At 38.2% G+C, this 27,918-nt stretch overlaps 1 long non-coding RNA gene across 1 annotated transcript; it reads left to right on the top strand.

The window, feature by feature from the left end:
- On the top strand, window positions 1-27,918 carry LOC141290750 (uncharacterized). The gene is made up of 3 exons (XR_012340206.1): window positions 1-285; window positions 10,732-10,871; window positions 27,789-27,918. It is a non-coding gene; the product is annotated as an uncharacterized lncRNA (long non-coding RNA).

The following is a 27,918-nucleotide window of genomic DNA, read 5'->3' as shown; positions in this document are numbered from 1 at the left end:
TCCGCGCATTCACCTCTGTCTGTGAGGCTGAACTGAGGATACTCCATGCGTAACGCGTTTGCTTTACTTTTCATTTGCCTTACAGTAATCCAGCCGGGTATCATCAGCACGTTTTACCGTTTCTTAAGGAGTATCGTGGATTTCCGGAGGCAGAAATAATTCCTCTGTGGCAGTTGCACTTGTGAAGCGCGCTCGTCTCGTATCTGGCATCGTGGAATGGCTGGAGAGATGCTGCTGTTACAGTGGCAGACGCGAAGAGGCTGAAAACTGTGGGAAGTCAAACAGGTAAACGAGTTTGAGACAGAACAACACTAATAGTTGAGGGCTATTTAAAATAAGTAGAAAAGGTACATGGCGCATTATATCTAGATCATACTGTATATTACTCCGCAGCTTGTTCTTTTATGGGCTGTGAGAAATGTTTGTCATTTTTTGTAATTACACGAGTTATACGATTTCTCATAGACCAATCACTGAAGCAAATTATAAAATAGATAAATGTTCTTAGTTTCTGTTATTATGTTTATAGCGAATGCTTTTTATGTAAGTGGACGCATTTTCCAAATTGCCTCTCGACGTAAAAATAAAGGCAATTAAAACCAGATGGGTTTTAAAGTCTGATGCCATATACAGTCGGTACCAAAGAAAATAATTCTAACATCCATAAAGTAGTTTATATTCTCTATTCTTTAGAAAACTAACTATATAAAGAACTCACAACCAAAAAACTGTTCTGAAGAGCTGTTTTAATCTTTAAAGAACCAATATCTGATTCAAGAACCATTGAGGAACCTTTAGTTTTTGCTATTGCAAACTCATCATTCAGATTAAGAATTACAATCTCCATTCCTCTCTTCATTTCATTAATATTGCATAATTAGTCCACATTCTTAGATTCTCTATTCTTAGATTCTCTGCTCTCCATTTTTCACAACCACTTTTGGTCAGTGAACCTCAGCAACATCAACATCTGTCCAGATGGACCTCTCTCAGTTGTCCATCTGTGAATGAATTATAAAATATAGGACTTGGAAGAATCGGTTGGAACCTATTTCAATCTATCACAGTCTAAAATATTTGTGGAATGTCATTAGAAATCTATCCTGTCTGCCAAATTTCTATTCCACTTGTGTTTATGATGCCACTAGAGACTTGGGTAGAGAGGAACCATCTATTTAATGATGTAAAAAAAATGCAATTAAAAACTTTGCAACCATTTTTGAAGCAATATTGATCGGATTATATCTTTGTTTGTTTGTTTGTTTGAATGGACTAACTGACAAACTGTCTTCCCTCATGGACAAATCTCATGCTTCATTTCGATCAGATGCTTCTCTCATATTAAAGTTGTATTTTTCTTGACAATGTGCTTGATTTAAGTCTTTCACAATGCCTCATCTCCCATAGTAGTAGTATTTTGAAAATTAGAAAAGCGGTAATATTAAATCCAGCCTTGCAATCACATAAGACAATGCATCTGATTTCCTTTTTAAAAAATCATTTGTCATTATATGGTTTTAGGTGTTACACCTGCATTTTAATCTGAGTAATCGCAATCTTCATATAATTAGAATCTCTAATAGAAGTGTTTGTTTGGTTTTATTTTCTTGAGACTTGATATACAGCAGAAGGCGGTGTATGTTTAATTCAGGTGTTGTTTTGTAGAAAGTATAAATTCCAGAATAAAAATGAGTACTCATTCATACATAGCAATCATTTGCACTAGAAGTAGAGGCAGTTTATGCTGCACTCTGCTGGCTTGTCAGAGAATAAAAAAAACATTGGATGATTTCTCAAAGCATCATTAGGGAAGCCAGATTGTTTGCACACACCTCTGTGTTGATGCAAGTCAAGAGGGAAGCGACAAGCAGGAAGGCTTGTCTTCTGTGACTTATTACATTTTCCCCCTTCTCCCAGCATTGCTTGTTGAGTCATAGAGAGCTGATGTTTATATGCAGCAGGTCGAGGCTGAAGTGTGAGATATGGCGTACCTGCTGGATGCGTGCTTCAAATCTCTGCACCAGCAATTTCACAGCCAAATAATACAGTTTTTGTCAGAAACGGCATGAATAGTTTCAGTCTGAGCACACAGCTCTGTCATTAAAGAGAGAGAATAAAGGAATATCCAGGGTCCCATGTCACAGCTGCTGTCGAAATACTACAGCAAATAATTTGAGTTCATCCCTATGCTGGTAAAAACAAGCAAAAAATTGTGCTGATGCATATAAACGTATAATGTAAGTCTAGTTTGCTTGTATACTTGACCCATAGACATCCATTATACAGGAGACAGTGGTATAATATGAATAGAAGTGTGAATGCAAACCAGCCAAGTCTCTGTGGTGCTTCATTCAAAATTCAGTCATATCCAGCTAGAAAAATCTTGTAACTGTGGTTTCTTGGCTCTTTTGGATGCTGAACATTAATTTTTCATTCACACCCTGTAGATTAGAGTTCAGTTGGAGTGCACAATACCAGCTGGAGAATTTTTACACGCTCCTCGACCGTGTTGTCAACCGCTGCTCTCAAATGTTCGTGTCAGCTGAGGTTTTAACAACACCACAGTTCATTTTGCACTCTAACGGGACTGGTTGCCTATAGGTGAAATCATGCTTGGGTTTACAGAGAAACTCAAAGATGGTGTTTGTGGATCAAGTGAAGTCAAGGGAACCAGATAAAAGATTTAGAGTGTTACTTTCTACCCGAGATCGTGGCAGAACTGGGAAGAGTGGGTGTCTGTCTCATTTATGTTTAAAAGGTAGAGAAACGCGCATACTGTACATCTCGTGTGAATCCCATGAAGAGCAGAGTGGAGATTCTATTAATACAGACTTCATTGAAAAATTGATGGATTTCTAGACAGAGGTAGCACCAAGGTCAACCTCACCGTGGGCACTTGCTTTAAAGCCAGACACGGCTTGCTTTCCGGAGTCTTGCTCTGAGACGTGTTTTGTGGTGGACGAATGGAAGTTCTGTGCCTTATTCTTGCTCTCTTTTGTCCGACTGCAGTGCAAATGTGAATGTCTGCAAATATTCCAGACAGATCCCATTTTTGAAGCATAAAGCATGCCATATTTTGGCTTTTATTATGGCATCAAGCAGAATTTAAAGGACAAAGAAATTCTCTGTGGGCTCATTTTCAGCTCAGACTGTTGGCTGTGAACGCTCCGTCTGCAGCATTACAGCGAGACATATATTGCATGTCATGTGCGGAGCTTTGAAATGCATCCACAAGCCATAATGGATGAACCGCCAATCACACAGACAAAGCAAACATTTGAAAGGCCTGAATCCTATGGTAGAGATACGTTTTTACAAAGGCCTGTGATAGTTACGCTGTCATTTTCTAGGTGTATGTTAGAGACATTTATTGATTTCACATGGACACACAATAGATGGTTAATGATGCTTTTTCATGTTTTTGTGTCCACAGATTTGTAACATGTGGATGCCTGAGTATTATTTAATTTTTACAGTGAGTCAAAGTTTGGCCTGGTCAATCTGCTCCTGCTGTTAGAAAATGGCATATGGAAGGCCAATTCCAGCAGTGAATGACTTTTTATGTCACAATTCTGACTTTTTTTTCTCACAATTTCAAATCTACATTTCGCAATTATAACATTATTATTTTTTTTTTTTTCAGAATTGTGTGATATAAACGCACAATTCTGGGAAATTTAATCAGAATTGCGAGATATAAACTCACAGTTGCGAGAAAACATTCAGTTGCAATTCTGACTTTATTCCTTGCAATTGTGAGTTTATATCCCACTATTGTGACTTTATAACTAGCAATTGTAAGTTTATATCACACAATTCTGAGAAAAAAAAACTTACGCAATTCTGACTTCATAAATCGCAATTGCGAGTTTAAATTTTCCAATTCTGAGGAAAAAAGTCAGAATTGTGAGTTTGTAGTATGCAATTCTAAGTAAAAAGATAGAATTACGAGAAATATGTCAGAATTTTGAGATATAAACAAAAAGGTAAGAATTGCACAAACTCGCATTTGTGAGAAAAAAAGTCAGAATTTTCAGATATAAACTCACAATTGCGGAAAAAAGTCAGAATTGCAAGAGACAAACTCGCATTTGCAAGACAAAAAAAAGTCAGAATTGCAATTTCTCACAATTGTGAGTTTATATCCCGCTGTTCTGACTATAACTAGGACAAAATTCAGAAGTGCGTGTTAATATCTCGCAATTCTGACTTCATAAATCGCAGTTGCAAGTTAAAATTTTACAATTACAAGAAAAAAAGTCAGAATTTTGAGATATAAAATCTGAATTGCAAATAAAAGTTAGAAATGCAAGATTCAAACTAACATTTGTGAGAAATTCAGAATTGCTCATTTTTATCTCGCAAATTGATATAACTGACTTTATTTATTGCAATTGTGAGTTTATATCTTGCTATTCTGACTTTATAGCTAGCAACTGTGGGTTTATATCACACAATTTTGAGAAAAAACTCAGAATTGCAAGATAAAAAAATGGCATTTGAGAGAAAAAAGGTCAGAATTGAGAGAAAAAAGTCAGAATTTTGAGATAAACAATTGCAAAAAAAGTCAGAACTGCAATTTCGAGAAAAATTCAATTCTGACTTCATTCTCGCACTTGTGAGTTTATATCCCACTATCCTGACTTTATAACTAGTGATTGTTTATATTACATAATTCTGAGAAAAAAGTCAAAATAAATCTCATAATTCTGACTTCATAAATCGCAATTGCGAGTTTAAAACGTACAATTCTGAGGAAAAAAGTCAGAATTATAAGAGAAAATTTGAATTTTGAGATATACTCACAATTGCAAAAAAAAAAAAAAAAATCAGAACTGCAAGATACAAATTCACAAGTGCGAGAAATAAAGTCAGAATTGCAAGATAAAAATGCGCAATTCTGACTTTATTTCTCGCACTTGTGAGTTAATACAGGACCCACTATCCCGACTTTAAAGCAATTGTAAGTTTATATCACACAATTCTGAGAAAAAAAAAAGTCTCGCAATTCCAACTTCAGAAATTCTGATTGTTCAAATTGTACAATTCTGGGGAAAAAGTCAGAATTGTGAGTTTGTATTATGCAATTCTAAGAATAAAGTTAGAATTATGAAAAAAAAAAAAAAAAAGTCCCAGTTTTGAGATATAAACTAAACTAAATTGCAAGAAAAAAAAGTCAGAATTGCGAGATACAAACTCGCATTTGTTTGAAAAAATGTCAAAATTGCGAGAAAGTTCATATCCCGCTATTTTGACTTTATAACTGTAGTAACTGTGAGTTTATATCACACAATTCTGAGAAAAAAAAAGTTTTTGTATTTTTTCTCAGAATTGAGTTTGCATTACACAATTCCCAATTGCAAGAAAAAAGTCAGAATTGACAAGAAGTCGTAGTTACCTTTTTCATTGTTTATTCAGTGGCGGAAATGGGTGGAAAAAAAAAAGACTTCTATTCATTGACAGCTACTGAATAAAAGTCAATTATTTTGCAAAATAAGATTTTAGTAACATATTATTTGCAGCTGTCTGAGATGAACAGCAATGCTGACACTAACTCTCTCAAGGAATTTTGTACTTCTTTATATGTGATAGATAAAGGATGTTCTCCTAAAAGACTTCACTTGGTTAAGTAAAGATGTGTGGCTATCATGACACTTGCTGGCTGGATACTACTTTAATCTGCCCTGCTAATAAGTCTTCAGTTGGTGATCATTCAAGCATTTTATTTTTGTATGAGTAATAAATTCAAATTTGTTGTGCTGCGTAAAGCACCTGCTTATTGGATGACCATTGTGAGGTGAAGCCCCATTGAACATGGCCAATTTCAGCTCTTGCCATTTGCACTTGGAAGTGATTTAGGAAAATAAATAGTAACGTTGCCATATGGTACTAAAGCTAATCAAGAATATCATTTTAGAAATTATACCATGGATAACACAACCTATTAAAATATCATATGAAATTAGAGACAGCTTGCAAAACAATGTTCAACAAAGTACACCCAAGCTGTTTTCATTTTTACAACATGTTAAAGTTAATGTTGTAGTTGCAGTCCTTGAAATTGATTGGTGAGGCAGAGTTCCAAAAGCGCTGATGTGGTTTATGGGGGTCGCACACCGGACGAGAAACGCAGCGCAACATCGCGTCGCGCCGAGGACAGCTGGAGGTATCGCACACCGGACGCGCACATTCTATACGCGTCAGCTCATTTTTCAGTGAAGTTCTGAACTGCAAGTGACGGTTGTGACCTTGTAAATCCAGTAGGTGGCAGTCAAAGACAGTGAATGTAATTACGACAGGCAAATGTTACATAGGACTTTAGATTTTGCGTATGAAAAAAATTTATTGAGAAAATAAAATTTGAATGAATTATATAGGTTTACATTTTTTTCAAGCTGTAAACCTAATGTAAGTAGTATTTTGCAGCAGTGGTATCTTGTTTTTTAATCTAATAGGACGATTTGAGACAAATATGATGTTATTTAATATAAAACTATGCAGATGGCGCTCTGTGGCGCGGCAGAAATTTGAACAGCTTCCTGAGTCGTAGCTGGGCGCCGCGGACAGACGCCGAAAGGCGCCGCCGGTGTGCGTATGCTCATAGAAAACTATGTGTTCGAATTTTCGACGCGTTCGGTGTGCGACCCACTTGAGTCATGTGACGATTATGGCTCATCCACCATTTTTTTTTATACTCTACATCCATACATGGTAAGGATCATATCCAGTGATCAACATTTTTTTCTTGCTATCTGTTTACGTGTCAGCCACATGAAGTAGGACTTTTCACTTTTTTTTCTCTCTCTCTGCTAGCTGACATGTTCAAGAGCATTTGCGTTATTTTGGGGATTTTCAGGCACTCTTTCTGCAGATTACATTAGCTGCATTTCTAGTACCCTTCAAATTGTGCAAATTGAAATTGATCTGAAATTGGGTCTCCCAATAGAAGCAAAAATATATCACAAAAAAGTCGGTATGCTCGCATGAGGTGGTTTTTCAGAAAATTTTGCAAAACTACACTGGAAACACATTCACATTTACAGGTCACATTGCATACATAAAAAGCTCTTTAATGTTTGATGTTAAAAGTTCTTTAAAAACACCTCATACATGGCCAAGGTTTTCCTTGTCATCAAAGGGTTAGTTCACCCATAAATCAAAATTTGCCCTTTATTATCCTAGGTGTATATGACTTCCTTCTTTCAGAATCCAATCGAAGTTATATTAAAAATTATCCTGGAATTTGCAATCTTTAGAATTGCATAGACGGGTGTTTCTCTCCATCAGTCCAAAACAAGTCCAATAAAGTGCATCCATCCATAATAAAAAAAGGTGCCTCACATGGCTCCAGGAGGTGAATAAAGGCCTCCTGTAGTGAATCGCATGGATATGGATGACCTCTTATTTACACTGCACACGTCTGCAGAGCATTACGGATCTGTCACGACCACCGGTGTCAATGCTTGTGTTTATACCAGCCACACTGTGGCACATTTCGCACTGCTTTGCTAAAGATAATGCCTAAGTCTCTTTCGATTAAAAGAAATGGCTAGTGTGGTCACTGCGATACTCATAAACCTATCGACATCCGTCACCATGTCCAAATTACGTTTTATTCACATAACATAGGTTTATGAAAACACTATCATTTAGCAAAATCTGTAATGGAAACACAGCTATTGTTACACCAGTAGGTAGGGAAAAGTGGCTTTGTCAGGTGACTTTATGAGTGAGTCATTGAATTGTCCACTTAAACAGTTTCATCCAAAACAGTATGACTGTATCCAAAATACAAATTACCATACAATCTCATTGTCAAACTCACTATTATCTACATTCCTCTACTGATATAGTACACTGAATGAGTATAATGATAAAAACCTGTGAATTTGAACACTGAGAGTGCTAGAAGTGCTATGGATGCCACAATTCACACCACAATTATAACAATAACGATACAGGCCAACGATATCGTTAGGATTACTTTCAGAATGTTTTTTTTTTTTTTTTTTTTAACAACTGATTCAAATTTAAAAGGCTTGTACATTTGAAATTGCAGGCTACATTGTAGAGAAGCAAACAGACATTGAACAGCAAACAGAGTAACATAAAACATAAAATTACCTCAGGAATTCAGTGCTAGTTTGGACAACATTGTCTTGCCTCGTTTGAAGGTGCAGTAGAAAAGAGTCCTTATTGTTTTTATTTTCACTACATTGACAATGTTAGAGAAACACTATATTCACTGTTTAGATGCGCTCGAAACATGCATGCTGAGGACATCTACTGGTTGTGTAAATGCAACAAAAATAGACATTTATCGTTCACTAGTGTGGACGCATTGGTTGCATTTATAGTTATCGTTATCGTTTTTGGTGTGAACGGGCCTATAGGTTATAGTATAACTTACATGTTAACTGTTTATTGAACTTATGTTTACAGGCAATATCTCTATTGGAATGGTTCACTGTATCTATCAGAGTGTCTGTATTCATATCAAAATGTCCATATCAACATGCAGAATTTATCCTGCTTTTGGCACTATTCTGTTGGCAGAACAAAATGAAACAAAACAGCCATTAATATTATCATGAATACATTATATAGAGTGCTTCAGGGATGCTGTATTTTGTCTACCCAGAAAAAAGTTTTAGCATTTCTGGCTCCATCATCCTGATCAATGGGTTTTTTGAATGGGCTTTTGGTTAAATGCCTGAAATTATGTATGTGGTGAACTCAAACTCAGTATATTTTATGTTTTATTTTATGACATGAAATACATCAGTAATAATTTAATACTCATCTTGAAAAAAGCTACACTCTTAAAAAGTTCTTTATTGGCATCAGTGGTTCTATGAAGAACCTTGGACATCCATGGAACCTTTTAAAATCAGAAAAGGTTCTTTAGATTTTTTTAAATGTTTTTCAAAATGGTTATTTTACAAACTGTTCACTGAAAGGTTCTTTGGGGAACCAATAATGTTTATGAAGAGTGTATTGCTAAAAATGGTAAATGGGACTACAGAGGTCGTTGGGAACATGATAAATGATAAATGTTTAAAAAAAAACATGAACTTTTGTTGTCACAGAGCTTATTGTCTGCAGTAACCCTAAAGAAAAAAAGCCCTATCCGTCATATTTTTCCCGTAAGGGCGGACCTGGCTATTTGTAAATTGAATGGGTCTGGCTTCAGGTATCATCCGTGTCCAGCTTTTTTTGCTGTACAAAACAGCTCGTTTTGCTGTATGATATCGCAAATTGGTGTGCCTTACCATATTATTGTAATATATTATCTGAATTGTGAACACACTGGTTTATAGTGCAAACAGTTTCACCGTTTACTGCATGTTCTTATTCCTCTTGCTATTTCCCTATAGTGGCTAAGAACCGTAAGTCTCGTCTGTAGGCTTACTTCTGCATTGAAGGATAAGGTGGATTAGGTTTTTGTTAAGGGAACCAGTGTAATGGAAATTTTCAGATTGGCCTACAAAAATCCTGTACATCTTCACTACAGCAGTCTATTAACTTCTTGTTTGCAGAACTGTTCAATATCACACAATTTTGCTGTTGTACTGGCAGAATCTGATTTATAAACTTCATTTTAGTTTTGTCTATACAGAAAAGACGAAGTACTTGTGAATTCACTGAGTGTGTGTGCTGGAGTGCTTGAGTAATCTTGTGTTAGACCAGATGTGTGAGAGTTAGTTGCCTGAAGTCTCCCCTCCAGATGATAGAGCTGTGAAGGCCAGAGAATGGCATACAGGGATTTGTACCTTGGGCCAAGTTCTTAACCCTTCTAAAAGCCTTGTATGATGTTGGCAGAAAAAGGTTTATTTAAGTAAAGGCTAATTATATCCTTGAGTATTATCAGTGTAGATACGCCACACTATCTGTCAGCTTTATTTTTTATGATCAAAGATTAAAAAAGATTATCACAGTACCTGCGGTAAAGACATTGCTAAGACTTTCCAAGGTCTGTCTGACAGGTATTGATCTAAACAATAAAACATTTCTTTTTTATATATTTTACATCTTCACTCTAAAGGAATAGTTCACCCAAAATGTACTCACACTATAGAATTTGTTTATTCATCAGAATAGATTTGGAGAAATTTGGCATTGCATCACTTGCTCACTAATGGATTCACTGCGGTGAATGGGTGCCGTCAGAAACATCTCATTAAAAACATCTCATAAAAACATCACAATTATCCATAAGCAATCCACACAACTCAATTAACATCTTGTGAAGGCGAAAGCTATATGTTTGTTGAAAAAAAAAAACAATTAAGACATTTTAACTTCAAACTCTTGCTTCCTCTATCCATGTTATTGCTTTCTCAAGTGAAAAAAGTTGTCTCGTCTAAATCGGGAGAGAAATATGCACAGATCAAGCACTGTTTACAAGCAATAACAGTCTAAGACAGATATAAGACAGGTATTTTGGCAGTTAAATTTGATTTGTTTCTTACAAACATGCAGCTTTTTGCTTCACAATGTGTTAATTGATGCACTGGAGTTGTGTGGATTATTTTTTGTGGATTATTGTAATGTTTTAACAGCTGTTTGGACTCTCATTCTGACGGCACCCATTCACTGCATAGGATCAATTGGTGAGCAAATTTCTCCAAACTCATTTACATGACACACAGTTAGGAAACATTGCTGAACATGGCTGCTGTAGTTTGGCAAACTCTTTCTAACTCTTCTCATCTTGTCTTTTGATTTCAGGGTACAGAGGATCAAGTCTGGACAAAGACGGCATTCTATTTACCCTCAATTGAATGTGAGCTCTCGCTGACCTCCAATATTTAAAATGGGGTTGTCATGGAAACTGCTGGTTCTGCAATTATTCATGGGATGCCTTTCAGGTAGGCATCCTAATAACCTCCTCTATAGACTTTCCTGTCTGTTTCTATGGCATACATTTGTCCTTGTCATTTACTATTAAGGGCAGTCCTCTCATTCAGGGATGTCTCCTATCTTCTGGAACCAATTAAAGGTTTCACTTTGTTTGTAAATGTTAAAGCCATCCAACTGTTCCAGATGGAGAGATGAGCAAAGACACAGTATGTGTGATAGTAAGGTCGTGGGGTGGTGGTTTATATTAAATAGTGTATATTAAATAAATATGAAGTGGTCATAGGTGCTTTTGCATTCATGCCAGTGGTGAGAAGGTGCCAGTATGTTCTTTTTCGGCAACACTTTATTCTTATAAAGCTTTATACTCATCCATCTTGGGGAAAATATACATTTGACATATTCCCATTGTCACTGAACTATGCCTGCTATACTATGAGCACTATAGCACGGCGGCAGACTTCTTGATTTAAAGACCACCTTGCTTTGTGTCAAAGTTGGAGAAAAGATGTGATAATATGTAATTTAACCAGCCCTTTGAGAGACATGAAAAGGTTAATGTGCAAATGAATCTACCAGCCATTATTTTATTGGAGAGCACAATTTATGTTCTCATTTAGCCAAGTGGAAGCACAAAAGCCCCTTTATTGATCTCTTTTTGATGAAGCAGTTACATTGTCTTTCAGTCACTAGGAGGGTCAGACTTAATCCTCGCGCTTTTAAGTCTTTGATTTAAAAAGGGCTGTTTGCTCTTTTACATGATCTTCACTCCTGCTGTGTGTGATTTTTGAAAGGACTCTTTTCTCCACTATCAGGTTGTGTAATGTTGTAGAATTATTCAGGGGAAAAGGTTCAGTTCATTAAAAACATTGTAGGCAGATGTAGTGGGGCATGTTGTCACACTGTTATATTTGGGTTAAGATGTCATAATGGAAACTTGCGTCATTGGCTTTTCTGCAGAATGAAAAGTAATCAATTATCGGTCATGCACAAAAGAGTTTATTAAAAAAATATCCATAGAACATAAATATATCAGGATAACACTTTACAATAAGGTGTCTTTTGTTAACATTGGTTAATGTATTAACTGAACGAACAATGAACAATATATTTATTACACATTTTATTAATATTTGTTTATGTTAGTTAATAAAATTACAGCTGTTCATTGTTTGTTCATGTTAGTTCACAGTGCATTAACTAACGTTAAAGAGAAGTTCACTTCCAGAACAAAAATTTACAGATAATGTTAGAAATTATGTTTTTTTTCTGAGGAAAACATTTCAGGATTTTTCTCCATACAGTGGACTTCTATGGTGCCCCAAAATGCAGTTTAAATGCGGCTTCAAACGATCCCAAATGCGGTTGTAAACGATCCCAGCCGAGGAAGAAGAGTCTAATCTAGCAAAATGATTGGGTATTTAAAAAAAATTACAATGTACTGTATATACTTTTTAACCTCAGATGCTCATCTTGTCTTGTTCTGCCTTAACTCTGTTTTTTTCCAGTTCAAGACAGTTGGGGTATGTCGAAAAACTCCCATCTTATTTTCTCTCTCAACTTCAAAAATCATTTCAAAATCATCCCACATTGCTGGAACGGCTTGCAGCCGGGCTTTTGGCTTGGAAAGCCTTTCCTAGTGTGTCAAGCTGGATTATAAACAACTGTGGAATGAGGTTACTTGCTCTTGTTCGGTAGCATCTGGACCATCTCCGGGAACCAAACCTGATTCCTCCAGAGGGGGGCCACGAGGAGGAGAGAGCATCTCGTCTCCCTGATCGCCTGATAACCTGGGGTAGCAGGGCGACCGGGGGAAAAGCATACAGACGGGTGTTGGGCCAGTCGTGGGCCAGAGCATCCCGTGTTTTTGAGAAATAATTGGGCAGTGATAGTTGTCTTCGGAGGCGAAGAGTTCGACCTCTGCCCTGCTGAAAACTGACCATTTTCTCTGAACCGATAGAGGGTGCAGCCTCCATTCTCCCAGAGCCATGTTGTTCCTCGACAACATATCCGCTCCTTGGTTCAATCTGCCCAGCACATGAACTGCTCATAGTGAGAGGAGTTTTTTCTGTGCCCATAACAGGAGACGTTGCGTCAACCTGTAAAGGGGACGAGACCTAAAGCCGCCCTGGCTGATGTAGGCTACTACCGACATGCTGTCTGATCGCACTAAGACATGATGTCCTTTTAGGGCTGGGAGGAAGGTTTCTAAGGCCAGACACACTGCCATCATTTCGAGACAGTTAATGTGTAAGCGTTGCTCGTGGATTGACCAGGAGCCGAATGCAGGACTGCCCTCGTACAGAGCGCCTCAGCTGGAAGCGTCTGTTGTGACCACCTTCCTCCTGGAGGTCATTCCCAACTGAACGCCTGACATATATAGGCAAGGAAATGTCCAAGGAGCCACAGCTTTGAGACAGCGATGGCTTACCTTGATGTAAGAACGGCCCAGGCGCCAGGCGTGGGGCGGAACGTGAGCTTTTAGCCAATACTGTAGGGGTCGCATTCACAACAGGCCCAGAGGAATCACAGATGACGCAGCGGCCATAAGGCAGAGGATCCTCTGAAATGCTTTCAAGGGACGTGATGTTCCCAACTTGAAAGACATCACCGCTCGCTGAATAGTTAGGGAGCGTTCCGATGTAATCCAAGCTTGCATTTGAATCGAGTCTATGACTGTACCCAGAAAGGAAATTCATTGTCTGGGAGTCAAACAACTCTTGGACGTGTTGATTTTCAACCCTAACGCTTCAGGTGGTTGAGCAGTAACGACCTGTGAGCGATCAGTTGACATTCTGAGATGGCTAGCAGTAGCCAGTCGTCGAGGTAGCTCAGATCGCGGATTCCCATCTGTCTCAGAGGGGAAAGAGCCGCGTCTACACATTTTGTAAATGTGCGAGAGGCCAGGGACAGTCCACAAGGAAGGACTGTATACTGGTAAACCTCAAGAACGGTCTGTGACGGGGTGCTATTTGGATGTGAAAGTACGCGTCTTTCATATCCACAGACAGAAAGCAGTCCCCAGGCATTTTTTGCGCGAGGATCTGTTTACGTTAACATTCTGAAAAGCCGTCGCATGAGGGCCTGGTTCAGATATCTGTTACAGGGTATTGGTCTGAGTCCACTGTCTTTCTTGGGAACGAGGAAGTAACGGCCTCAAAAAGCCTGACTCGCTGTTCGCTAAGGGGGCCGTTTCCACGGCACCCAACAAGCAGTGTGTATGTAGTTCGTACCGAAGAACATGCGTTGTTCTGTACCGAAGTGTAAATAATGTATGTGCCCACTATCTAAGTGGTAGCTGCTTGGGTGTGCGCTGAATATGAAGGACATGCCCAGACTGAATAAAATTTCCATCACTCGGTGTTGAACGAAGTGATGGATAGTGACCGTGAACTCTTCTCAATGAATTTCCAGCCTCAGCGGGATCCTTTTCCTCTCAAAAGTTTGCTTTGCTAGACTCAATGCTCTTTAGTGTGAGCAGCCAGCCCCCGTGAGCACAACGTCAGAATGGGTGCGGACCATGTGCGTCTAACCTGAAGCTGTCAGTATTCTCCTTTTATCCACTAAAAGGATCAAACCGCTCTAGATGAGGGGTTTAATGACCCTCCAGTGTAGAACCACTGGCAGATAAAAGTACCGCACGCATCCGCCTAGAAGGATAAAACCGCTCCTGTAAGCGAGGGGTTAACCCTTATTTGTAAGCATATTGGCGGATCAAAGTGCTGTTTCAGCGTGGGCGTGTTCCAGCACTTAAATTCGAGGCTGTCAGTAATGTGAAAACACTGGTGACAGTCTTTTCCATCCGCCCAGAAAGACTGAACCGCTCAAATAAGCGAGGGGTTAATCCTCACGGATAAAACACAACTGGCAGATCGAAGTGCTGTGGTAAAAGTGAAACACGCGGGACCTGCGCCGGCATAAAAATCACCCAAGCCTGATCGCTCAAACTCACAAGCTCGCCATTTCTTTCTCCGAGGTGACTGAGAGAGGAGAAACGCGAAAGCAAGGGGGGGCGGGGCCATCTTCAATCGAAGAGGATCCGCGAGCGATGCAGGGATAATTTGCGCTTTCTCAGTGAAAGCACCCCATCTCAGTGAGCGCAGCTTTAGCGACGCACACACAAATGCAGAGCTGTCAGCAAATAACCATTGGTGACAGCGTTCCACTTCAATCCGCCTAGAGTAATGAGCCGCTCGCCGTAAGAGGGGCGCTATATCTCAAGTGTGAAACACACACTGGCGAATCAAGGAGCCAATGGAGAATGAGCGCGCGGGCTTTTGCCGGCATGGGATCATTCAAACTCGGTTGCTCAGCTCCGTGACTTCACTGTTTCTTTCTCCGAACTCGCTGAGAGAGGAGAAACGGAAGAGCGCGCTGCCTTTATATTAAAATATGCGGCACGCACACACAAATATATGAGTGCAGCCTCAGCGACGCAGACACAAATGCGGAGCAGTCAGAAAATGAATATTAGTGACAGCATTCTTCTCCGATCCGCCTAGAGGGACGAGTCGCTCGACGTGAGAGGGACGCTAATCTCCTGTGTTAACACACATTGGCGGATCATGGAGCCGATAGAGACTCCGTGGCTGCACCGGGAGAGCGAGCTGTCTTATTAAAATAGCGGCTCGCGAGCGGGCAAGAGCGAGACTCATGCGGTTAGCACATTCCGTCTCAGTAAGCGCACAATCTGCATGGGTGTTTCCCAGACAGGTGACGCGTGTCGTGCACCCTTGCACTGTCCACACTCGCGGCGCGCAGAGAATAGCTCAAGAATTGCTCTTACCAGCCGGATAGCTGCAGGGGAAGGCTTCTCGCTTCTTCTGCTGCTGGAGGCGGTTCTACGGCAGCGAGCTGCAGGCTTCTTTTTAGCTTTTTGATCATAGAGTCAGCGAAGAGATGGTCTCGTCGCTGAAGGAGAAGATTCTGATGAAATAGCGCTTTTTGCCGACCTATAGGGCAGTCGGCTCCGCCCTTCTTGGCGGGCTAAAGCGCCATTGGTTTGTGCAACTTCACAAACGTTAACAAATCAGGCTTCAGTATCGGAGTAAACAGGAGTTTCCCCATAAGCAGTCGTCAAAAATGACGACGCAACGAGAGTTACCTTTCGAAGGGGAACCTTATTATAGAGTGTTACCAATATTGTTATTAAAAAGTTAATTCATTTCAGTAATTCAACTCAAACTGTGAAACTCGTGTATTAAAAAACATTCAGTGCACACAGACTGAAGTAGTTTAAGTCTTTGGTTCTTTTATTTGTGATGATTTGGCTGACATTTAACAAAAACCCACCAATTACTATCTCCACAAATTAGAATTTGATGACATGCCAATCAGCCCATCAACACCTGCAAAGGTTTCCTGAGCCTTCAAAATGGTCAAGCTACTCCTGGACCACAGACAACATCAGAGGTGTCTTATAGGTGATTTCATTTTCCAGCAGGATTTGGCACCTGTCCACACTGCCAAAAGCACCAAAAGTTGGTTAAATGACCATAATGTTGGTTAAACTTCTTCAGTCTGGGTGCATTGAATTTATTTAATACACAAGTTTCACAGTTTGAGTTGAATTACTAAAATAAATTAACTTTTCCACAACATTCTTATTTATTTAGATGCAGATTCAAATTTTGTTTTTTGGGAGTTCCCAACAACAGGTTGACAGGCATGCAAGGTTGAAAAACACTTTCATTGTCTTGTAATATGTATTCATTTATGATGCATTTTTCCAAACCCACCCTTTGCGTAATGCTAATCTGCGGTAATTGGTCCGATGATCCAGTCTGTTGTGATTAGTCTACTGTGTTGCATGTCAGAAATGGAACGTTACACAATTACATTAAAACACCCAAACAGCCATGGCATATGCATTAGCCCAGCGCATAAACGTATTGTTAAAGCACTGCAGTTTGTTCACCAATGTATTTCTCTATTCTTTATCATAACTCCAAGTAATAACAACAACAAGCATTCACTATTTATCAAAACATTTCTAGACAATTGCGAGCAAACAGATATTGCTGTGTGTATTGTGACAACTGGCCCCAGTCTTCCCTTTTTAAACAAGAAGTAGTATATAGCTAACACAGGTAGTAAAGTATGCTCTATTGTATACTGATTTTCTTTGCATTAAAGGCATAATTGACCCAAAATTTAAATTATGTCATTAATTACTCACTCTCATGTCGTTCCAAACTGTAAGACCTTCATTCATTTTTGGAGCACAAAGTAAGATGCTTTTTGCTTTCTGAGCAACTGACACATTCAAGGCCCAGAAAAGTAGTAAAGAAATCATTAAAACCATCTGACATCAGTGCTTCAACCTTAATGTTATGAAGCTACGAGAATACTTTTTGTCTGCAAAGAAACCAAAATAGCGACTTCCATATCAGTTCATATCATGTGTGTTCATGAGAGAACCAGTTAATAATTGATATAGCCTAATCTTACATCTTTGTGAAGTGGTAATGATATTTATCCACTCCAAACTAATGCTAATTACATTAACAGCAAACCCACTAGAAATGATTATTGGATACCTGTGTTATTTAATTGCCAGCACTTGACACATTCTTAAAAGTAAGAAAAAAATTACTTTGTCTCTTCAAAACTTGACTAAAAAGTGAACAATTAAACCAGTTAAACAGTTTGCTTTAATTTCTATCTTTCGAGCATATGGCATCAGGTAATTGTAACTGCAGTAGAACATAATGGACGCAAGGATATAATTGTGCTTGATTAAATGTGCTTTGACTGGGGAGTCGAGACACAAAACACAAACAGCACAATCAGAGAAAAGCACTAACACATCCGTAGTACTGATTAATTCAGTTTAAATGCAAAACATGCATATGATTTGTTTCCCACCAGCTGCCAAAGTGAATTAGATGCAGTATGAGTTTTACTACTTTTTGGGAAGCTGTTTCCCTCTTATTAATTTTTATCTGGTAGTCTGGGAGCAGATATATTAAAGAGTGTCAGGAAGATACTGGTGGGAGTGAAGGAAAATCTCAACTTGAACCTGTAAATACATGGGTGCCACAGCTCAAGATGACAAGAATACAGTGGTGGCCAAAATTGTTAGAACAGTAGTATTTTCACCAGCTAAAAATGGTTTTAAGTCAGTTATATCTATCATTTGCTGTAGTGTGTCAGTAGGAAATATCGATTTACATTTCCAAACATTCATTTTGCCATTAATTGTATTGCACAAAGAGTCTGACAACAGCCAGTGCTCCACACAAAGATCTGATCTCATCCAGTCTGTCTGGAATGACATAAAGAAACAGAACAAACGGAGACAGACTAAATCCAGAAGAACTGTGGCAACGTCTCCAAGATGCTTCAAGAATCCTACATGCAAAGCTGCAGTACTGTTGAAAGTGTAAAATGAGGATGCTGTCAAAAAATGTCATAAATAGATTTCCTTTATCAATTAGTTTCTTTTAACTATATTACTGTAAATCAACATTTGGTGAGACCATCTTTTGTGTTTAAAGCAGCTTTTGCCCTAGGCGCATAGTTTTTCAGGTCGGTCTCTTAAAGCATCTTGGAGATGTTGCCATAGTTCTTATGGATTTAGATTGAAATTGTCACGTTGAGTAAAGGGGTCAGGGTCCAAAATGCAGGGGAAGATATATTTAATTAAATAAACACAAATAAACAGAACAAAACAAAACCAAAATGCCAACACGGCACAACACGACATAAACTGAATACTAAAAGAACAAAACAAGAACAAGGTCAAGAGCCGGAATCTGGAATACAAAATACACAGAGGACAAAAGACAATGCAGCCATGAAGCAGGAGTGAAAGGTGAGAGTTTTTAAAGACCAGATGATAGTGAACAGATGTGAGTGAATCAGTGCTAATGACAAAGACAGGTGAATGCAATCAGGAAGTGCAGTGTAGGAACAGCGACCTCAGGAGGCTGAGGGGAGACCCACAGCCCCGATCATGACAGAAATAACTGAATTAAAACTATTTTTTAGCTGTTAAAAAAATACTAGTGTTCTAATCATTTTGGACACCACTGTATATTGTTAGACCTGTAAAATGCAAGTATTAGACAACTAAGAAATACGCTTTAGCATTCATTGAAAAAGTGTACTTATTTTGTTTAAAAAAAGATTACTTAAAAATACTGAATGCAATGTTTCAGACACTTGAATTGATGTTAATTCAATTAAATGAAAGTTAAATTGCAATTATCAGGAACTTTAGAGTACTTTAAAGTACTTTAGACTAAGTACATTCTTAGATGAAATCTCATAATTACTTATATAGTCTTGAAATAAGTGTATTTCTGATGAGCATTTATGGTAAACCTGTTTTTCATGCATTTAAATAAATATTTGTACAGTAATTACACATTTGTAATGCTAATATTGCAATTATGTACATTTAAATAATATATTACCCTTAAATGTAATATTGAATAACAATTATTAATTATAATCAAGTACTTTGCATGTGAGTCAACATATCAACAGAAAATTAAAACAAAGATTAAAAATGTACTTTACAATTAAAATTAATTTCACTTCATTACAAAGCACACTTTTTAAAAGTGTATATAAGTGTTTTGAGATACAGTCTTATTAAGTTAAATACTTTTAAGATTTGAAAGACACTACAAATGCACATTCAATACAGTTAAGCACACTTCTTTTTCACAAGGTTATGTCTTTAAGAAATCATTAAATTTTATTTTTGACTGTTTTTGACTCATTGATACATTATTAGTCGTTCAGAGACAAGTTTGAAGAAAATGGGTTACACTTTATTTTCAGGTGTGCTTGTTACAATGTAATTACATGTAAGTACTGAGTAATAATAATTAACTACATGTACTTACTATATGGTTAGGTTTAGAACTGGAGTATAATTATAATTGATGATTAATGTTCATTTGAAAATACACTTTTAAATACATAAATATACACCGCAGAATTGATCCATCGTGATATATTTTATTATCGCATAACTTTCTGCAAGTTCAGTATACAGTTACGTGAATACGCTGCGCTTGATTTCTTAAATTCACAGTTTTCCTCACTCAGCTTTTCAGGGCTCGTTGTGTGTGTGTGTGTGTGTGCGCGTGTGTATTTGTTTGCGTGGGTGTGTGCAGGTGTGTATTTTAACTTACCAAGATTGGCTTTTTCATTTGATGAATAAAACCCTTGAATCAGAATCAAACGGATTGGAGGGCACACGAGCGCCTAAACCCCTTCCCTCCCTCCCTCCCTCCTTCGCCCCGCGCGCCCTGTCTGTGGCTGGATATTCATGCTGAGGTAAGCTGACCGAATTCATCGGCTTGTCAGATGGTATTGAATTTGAGATTAGTTTTTATTTGGGCCTCCAAATTGCTCCTTGGCTTTTCCCTCCAGCCCCGGCGCTGCTCCGGGGGGCTGCGCTGCCATATAAATTCTCCCCTCGGGTAGAGAGAGAAAGAGAGAGAGACCTGCTTTCTCCAACTTCCTTCGTAATGACCTCGCTTTCCCACAAGGTGGGCTTTTGTGTTGTAAACCTCTTGTTAGTATTCTGCGCCGAACAGGGATAGATAATTTCTCAGCGGCTGTGTGTCTCTTTGGACAGCTGTGGTCTGTTGACAGAAATCACAGCACCAGTAAAGCCCTCAGCAAAATCCTCGCAACGCAACGTCAAAGCCGCAGGCGACGACGCGGTTTCAGATTACTCCCCATCAATATTTTAATAACATCTTGTAATATTTGCAGCATCACCAAAGCTTGTAATTACATGGTGTTTCTGAAACAGACAGTTCCGTCCTCTTGTCCTCTGGCAAATATGAACCTTAATTGCGGCATTAATTCCTCGCATGATAGAAATTCACCCTCGGCTGCGTTTCTCAGGTTTGCATCAGCTCCGAGCTCAACCTGAAGTTTTGAAATCTTTCTCGTCCCTGTCTTTATTTACATACGCCTGGTAACAGATTTTGGTGTGGATATCTCATTTAGCTGTTCCATGGAAAATTGCTCATGTTGATTTTGAACAGCTTGATCGGATACAGACAGATGCTTTAGTGCAGTGTCAATACTGACGCCCCCATTTGACTTGTTCCAGAGCCTTGATTATGAGAGCGCTCTTTGTTTAGCATAGCTGAGTCACTTGATAATTAATGTGTGTTTTAGCCTTTGATAACATCTCAGCGGACTGACTTTCATGTCCATGTGCATCATAAGATTGCATAAGAGGTTTTTGGTGGGTACATGTGGAGCACAATACTGTATATCTAGTAATCCCATCGGCATCACTTTAGTTTGAAAAGTAACGGGGTGGTGGGAGGATGTGACGTCTTGAAATGAATTGATTAATGGACAATTGATTTAATAAAAAATAGTTTGCCTAAGCTCAATAGTCTGTCATTTTTGTAGAGTTATTACTGAATTTCAAGATCAGTCACTTCATGAAAGGTCATTATTTACATGGCTGATCAATGGCAATTCTGTCATTCATTACTCACCCTCGTGTCGTTTCAGACTTGTAAGACCTTCGTTCATCTTCAGAACACAAATTATGATATTTTTGATGAAATCCGAGAGCTTTCTGACCCTGCATAGACAGCAATGCAACTGACACCTTCAAGGCCCAGAAAGGTAATAAGGACATTAATAAAATAGTCCATGTGACATCAGTGGTTCAACCACAATGTTATGAACCACTTTTTGTGCACAGAGAAAACAAAAATAATAACTTTATTAAACAATGTCTTCTCTTCCGTGTCAGACAAGTTGCGTTGCTGTCTATGAAAGCTCAGAAAGCTCTCGAATTTATGCAAAAATATCCCTATTTGTGTTTCGAAGTCTTACGGGTTTGGAACAACCAGTGTTGGGTATGTTACTTTAAAAAAGTAATTATTTATAGTTACTAGTTACTTCTCGCAAATAGTAACTGAGTTACATCATTATAAAAGTAACTAATTACCAGGAAAAGTAACTATGTTACATAAAAAAAAATTCAAATATGTGGATGCCCCCAGTATTGAATATGGTAAACGAATAAAACATTGTACACTAATCTACACTATTTTAATGTTGCTATGGGAAAATGTGAGAGACACCTTCCAGGGGCTGAATATCACAACAATGGAGTGTGTGCAACAATGTGCTTTTGTAAAATAGATAAAATAAACAGGGTGCACTCTCTCTGCAGTCTAGTTCTCTGTCACCTCTCTTCACAGACACGTAAATAAAACAACCTGAATCTTGGCGAATATGTGCCACACAGACATGAGAAATATATGTATAGCAAGCTTGAAATGTCTGCTTTTTCAAATGAAGTAAATCATGTTGAAAACAAATGTTCTCTGATAAAGTAATCCGTATGATACCAATGTAATCATGTCCATGAGAGCCTCCGCTTTTCAAATTTTAAACATGCATGTGAGACGCGTGGACATGTAGATACATGCCCACATCATCTCCTTAAACAAACGTGAACATTCATTAAGTTCATCTCGACTACTTTTCGTATCTGAAATATGATGCTCTAAGAGGAATAAGCCAACATTTACCTCAGAAGAACATCGAAACACAAAAATTTTAGCAGTGCCACATTATATTGTCAGTAAGAGTAACAGCGTTGTAACGGGGAACAATAATTTGCTTGATTACTCTGAAAAATATAGTTTATTTATAACGCGTTATTCCCATCACTGGCAACGATTTGAGGAACTAAATGTTTTTGAGAATACAGAATATTTTAAAAGGTGCTGTATTTAATACTGACAACTAGCAGTCAAAATAGGTACTGCAGCCCAAATTCAAAATAAACTCAATTCTCAGTGAGAACATGAATGAGTGCAATGTTGGCGCCGATAGCCTTGTGGGAAGCGCACCGACATACAGCGCCATTGCGCTTTGGGCGTCCCATGTTCGAATCCCGACTTGAGGACCTTTCCCGATCCCACTTCCTTCCTGTCATTTCTGATCTGTTCTATCACAATATAATGCCAAAAATAACTAAATAAATAAAAAAAAGATTAGTACATGGACACAATGACTTTTAGGTGTGATCTCTGACCCTGTTTGTTTGCTGCCTTTCATTTGTACATTATGTTTTCCGCAACCAAGGCTCATTGGAAATACATGCTTCTATATACATTTCTGCAACACTGTAATTATGTACCTTACTGCTCTAATTGCGGCAGTTTCAAAGTCAAATGTCCGGAGAGTGGCATGAAAACACACGTTTAATTCATGACAGTGGCACGTATTAATTACATTGGTACAGGCACGTATTGCTGTATATTTATTACGCTGTTTGAGGTACGTATTATGGCTGTTCAGAATTCAAATATCCAGGTAGTGTCGCTAAAGGTTAATGCTCTATTGTGTTGGAAATATCCCCTACACCAAAACCAACCTTAAACCTAACCAATAGTGTTAACAAATGCAAATGTGATATAAAAGTGCATTTGTTGAGGCAGCCATGCTATTTTAACTTCCTTATGCAGATTTGAGCTTTTTTGTCGAACTGTAGCTTCACAGGGTTCAAACCTGAGCTCTTCATCACTCAAGTGCAACACTGTATTATGTGAGCTACCGAGCACACCATCTGAATTGGAAAACTCATGCATATGAAGCTGCATTTGAGACAACAGTGTTCAGAAGTATCAGTTTCCAAATCGTGCAGTATTGTTTTGAAGCCATAATATAATGTTCTGAAAGTAATTGTGTGAAAAGTAGGCTTTATTAATTAAAACTCTGTGTGTAAATCAAACTTTATGTGAAAAGGAATCAAAGTTGTTGGAGTTTTACGGCCTGTGGTGTTCATTTCAATTGGAAACTGCAGTGATTTGTACATATAGGTATGTTTTTGTCAGTTTTGCAGAAATGTTTATAGAGGCACGTATGTTCAATGAGTCTGTGTTGGTTTCCCACCAACTGGCAACCCGGAGTGTTGAAATACTATTGTGTAAATTGGCAGTGGCTGGAGTCACACAAACCAAAACAAAAACAGATATTCTGGCAAAAGCATTGTTTATCAGAGAAACAAGTACGTTAACTTAACACGTTTCATGTAACATAGTATGGTCAAAAAATTACATGCACCTTCAACTTTTAGTTAGAAAATGAGGTCTCCTAGACACTAGGTTAAAATAGCTCAAATTGTAATACTACAAGTTGCTATTTTTGTTACTTTTATACATGAACTAAGTTCTTACTACAAAGTGATTTGAGCAAACATTTTAAACTTATTTATTTAATGTGTTAACTTCCTACATATTTCAGTCCTTAATTATAAGCTTTTTATTTTTAAATGTAATTAACTGCATAACACATTACTGGAGATAAACCTGAGATGTTTCCTTTCTATTCGCCATTGTAAAACATCCAAATGACACCTACAGTATACAGAATCCTTTTCAGTTGAGTTTATGAATGTCTAAGTTGTAAATATCACCATGTAAGTAACTGTAGTTAGTGCTGCAGATGTTATGTTTAGCTGCACAGTTTTTTGTCAAATTAAATCATAAGAAAGGGGGCTGGGCTGTTGGAAATATGGATAAGCTGAACAGTGGAAAGCACTGTGGTAGCTAATGGGAAATCTGAGTCAATATTATGGTTGTGAAGTATCATTTTATCATTTGCTCTCGCTCACGTCTTTTCATCTTCTCATGTTTCCTGTTGCATATAAGAGTTAAGCCCTTGTTGACAGTGAGATTTAAATTAGCCCTGGTGCAGTGTATTCCCCATTCAATAGATTTCAAACACCTCCACTGAGAGCTCTTCTGTGCTCTATTATCACCCAGAATCACAATGAACTCCACCTCTCCTGCATTAGTGAGATGCTAATTGAACACTAGGTAGACCAATTTAGCGTTTCTGGCGTGGAAAAACTGTTAGTTCAGAATTTTCGGATACATTAATTCAGTTTGCTCCCCTCTGGAACTTGATATCTGCACAAGGTAAATAAACAACCAGCAGTATGTGCTTAACATGAACTAATTTCTCAAGAGGATGGTTTCCTCTCAAATGAGTCCCCTAAATGTAGGTTAAAAAACAGTACTTGGCAAACTGTGAGTGCATGACTGCTGCTTTACACTCTGTTGAAGAAAGAGATTTATGTAGTACACCAAAAAACATTAGGGTCAGAAATTAACTTTGCCATTAAAGGAAAAGTTCACCCAAAAAATAAAAAAAATGCTAAAAGTCAGGCCATCTAAGAAGAGTTTGTTGAGAAATTTAGCATTACATCACTTGCTCACTAGTGAACCCTCTGCAAGCAATATGTGCCATCAGCTGATAAAAGCATCAATAATCCACAAGTAATCCACACCACTCCAGTTTGAAAATCTGTGTTTGTTAGAAATAAATCCATCAATGAGGCATTTTAACTTTGAACCATCACTTTTAGGCACAAATCCTCTAGTGAAAAAGTCCATCAAAATACATTGTTTAAAACTATTTTTGCTTGATCTGTGCATATTTTTCTCCCGATTCAAACAAAATGCCTTTTACACTAGACAAAGCAATGTTATGGAAGGAGGATATTTTAGAAGCAATGATTTGAAAATGTTTTAATGATAGGGGTGGGTGATTTACTGGTAGACACGATTAACCAGTAAAAATTGTCAACTGGCAGATTTTGGACTGTCATCTCTATCACAGTTACATGCTCATGTGACCTTGCTGTGCTGCCTGGTCTTGAAAACATGCTTTGCATGTGTTTTTAAGCATTGTGGTTTAAAAACAAGTGATTTTAAGCTGTTAGAAACCATGCATTAAGAGCAGGGGTGAAAACTTTTTGAATATGAAGATCAGGGTAAATTTAAATGTTTTTGTCTTCTAGGAAACATGTATCTAACATCTGTAGCCTCTGAAGGGCAGTATTAAGTGAAAAAAATGTGATATTTAGGCAAAATATTTTTTTTTTAACATATTTTCATTTTGTTCAAAAGTTTTCACTCCTGGCTCTTAAAGCATTGTTTTTCTATCTGGAGTATCAGTGAGCATTTGAACCTTCTTTTATAGTTGCATATGAGTACCTCAGTTTTCCTCAATGTGAAAAGATGGATCTCAAAATCATACAGTCATTGTTGGAAAGGGTTCAAATTAGTGGTGGGCATAGATTAATTTTTTTAATCTAGATTAATCTCACTGTAATCTTGGAATTAATCTAGATTAATCTAGATTAAAATGGCTAATTTGAATTCTGCCGAAGGCATTCAGAATATGTGTGCTACCCAAATAATGACTAAAAGTAAGTCTTTGAGAACGGGTTTCTCAAGCCAGGTGGCGCATTAGACCAGGGGCTCATCTCCTGTTTCCAAAATGCATCACAAACTGCTTGACAATTGCATTTATAACACAATTAACTATACAACATTGTGTAACCAACTATTCCTACACTGCATGTACTTCTGCGTAAAAGGCTGCGCGACGTGCGCGTTGCAGTTAAATATACAGACGCGCACGGGCATGGATATCTGCGTGCGTAGTTAAACTGCGTTGCTTTTAGAAGCGTCAATTCAGTTGTTGCATATAGTTTAATGTCTTTATTTCGGGATTATCAAAGTAAATTATAACTCAAATTTGAGATTTTACTGGGGCACAGCAGATTTTCACTGGGGCACGTGCCCCAGTAAAAAGGGTCTAGCAACGCCCCTGCCCTGAAGCAAACCCGGCGGCTTCATAGCTGCATCCATGTTAGCACGTCTCGTTTGATGTGGTAATTTCACAGTAGGCATGGGTTCGAAGGTTCGAAGACTCGTTCTCGCCCCCTACAGTGCAATTCGGCTAGGTATACATCCTCGCTAAAATATCAAGGTGAAAGTCATCATAGCTTGCGTAGTATAGACCCAGCTCCCAACCCAACTTTGAGAATAGATTAACGGCGATATTTTTTTTATCGCCCGATAAGAGCCTCACGTTAACGCAGCACGTTAACGCCGATAACGGCCCACCACTAGTTCAAATACACAAAAATAGTAGAAACCCAAAGAATTAGTAGGACCTGAGGATTTTTCTGAAGAACAGCAGGCAGTGTAACTGTTCAGGACAAACAAGGGACTCATGAACAACTAAACACACAGAAAGACATGCAGAACAGTTTCAGTGCAGTTTCAGTGTGTCATTTGAATACTCCAACATTCTGTTCATCACATTTTTATAAACAAAACATGCAGATGTTTTTTTTTTTTTTTGTGTGTGTGTGTGTTTTGCACACAACACAGTAACATTAGGCTCTATGTTGTGTTAATCGGCACACAATGAGTTTTAGATTATGCAAATTTAATTCACTCTCGCATAAAAACTCTCTGTCCTGCTCATTGTTGGGTGGATGTCTCATCTTGCTGAAGGCCATTTGTGCTTAATAAGACAGGATAAGTGGTTTGCGCTAACCATCAACATGTAATTACGGAGAATAATAAGCCACAAAATTCTAGGCTTTTAAGTGTTTACACGATACACACAATTAAGCTACTTTCCTGCAAGTTAGTGTCTTCGGTATGACAAAATCACATTAGTGAGCTTAGTGGGTCACCACGTGTTTCTTGAAAATTGAATAAACTCTTGTTTTTTTCTCTGACTAGATTTATGAATTGCAAACATAGCATAACATGGTAGATAAACAGTTCACAGTAAGCTACGTAAAGAAATGCACAGTCTCAAAACAATATTTAAGCTCAAAAGTTTTGTATTTTAACATATGTTTTGCTCTTTTGTGATATTAGTATCTTGAATGTGTATCGTAGCTAACATCCTGCCAACAATAATCTCTTAAGATTTCTTTGGTTGCGCCAAATTTACACTGCCCACTTGACAGCTATTGAATGACAGCTAGGCTTTCATCCAACGAACAGATGGATACCTTTCACAACAGCTTTGCTCTAAAAAGCATGCTCAGCTAAACTTAGCATTGACTAACAGTGTATTTTTGTTCTTTTCCTCCTCACCTTTAGAAGGCAGCGGTCCTCTGAGGCCAGTATTCACCAAACAGCCGGGAAGTATTGTATTCCCTCTCCATCTTAATGAGCCTAGCCGGGAGGTCACCTTCAGCTGTGAAGCCCAGGGACATCCGCCCCCATCCTA

Source organism: Garra rufa, chromosome 18 (assembly GCF_049309525.1).
Source record: "Garra rufa chromosome 18, GarRuf1.0, whole genome shotgun sequence".
Classification (NCBI taxonomy): Eukaryota; Metazoa; Chordata; class Actinopteri; order Cypriniformes; family Cyprinidae; genus Garra; species Garra rufa.
This window is presented reverse-complemented; position numbering and strand designations above follow the sequence as displayed.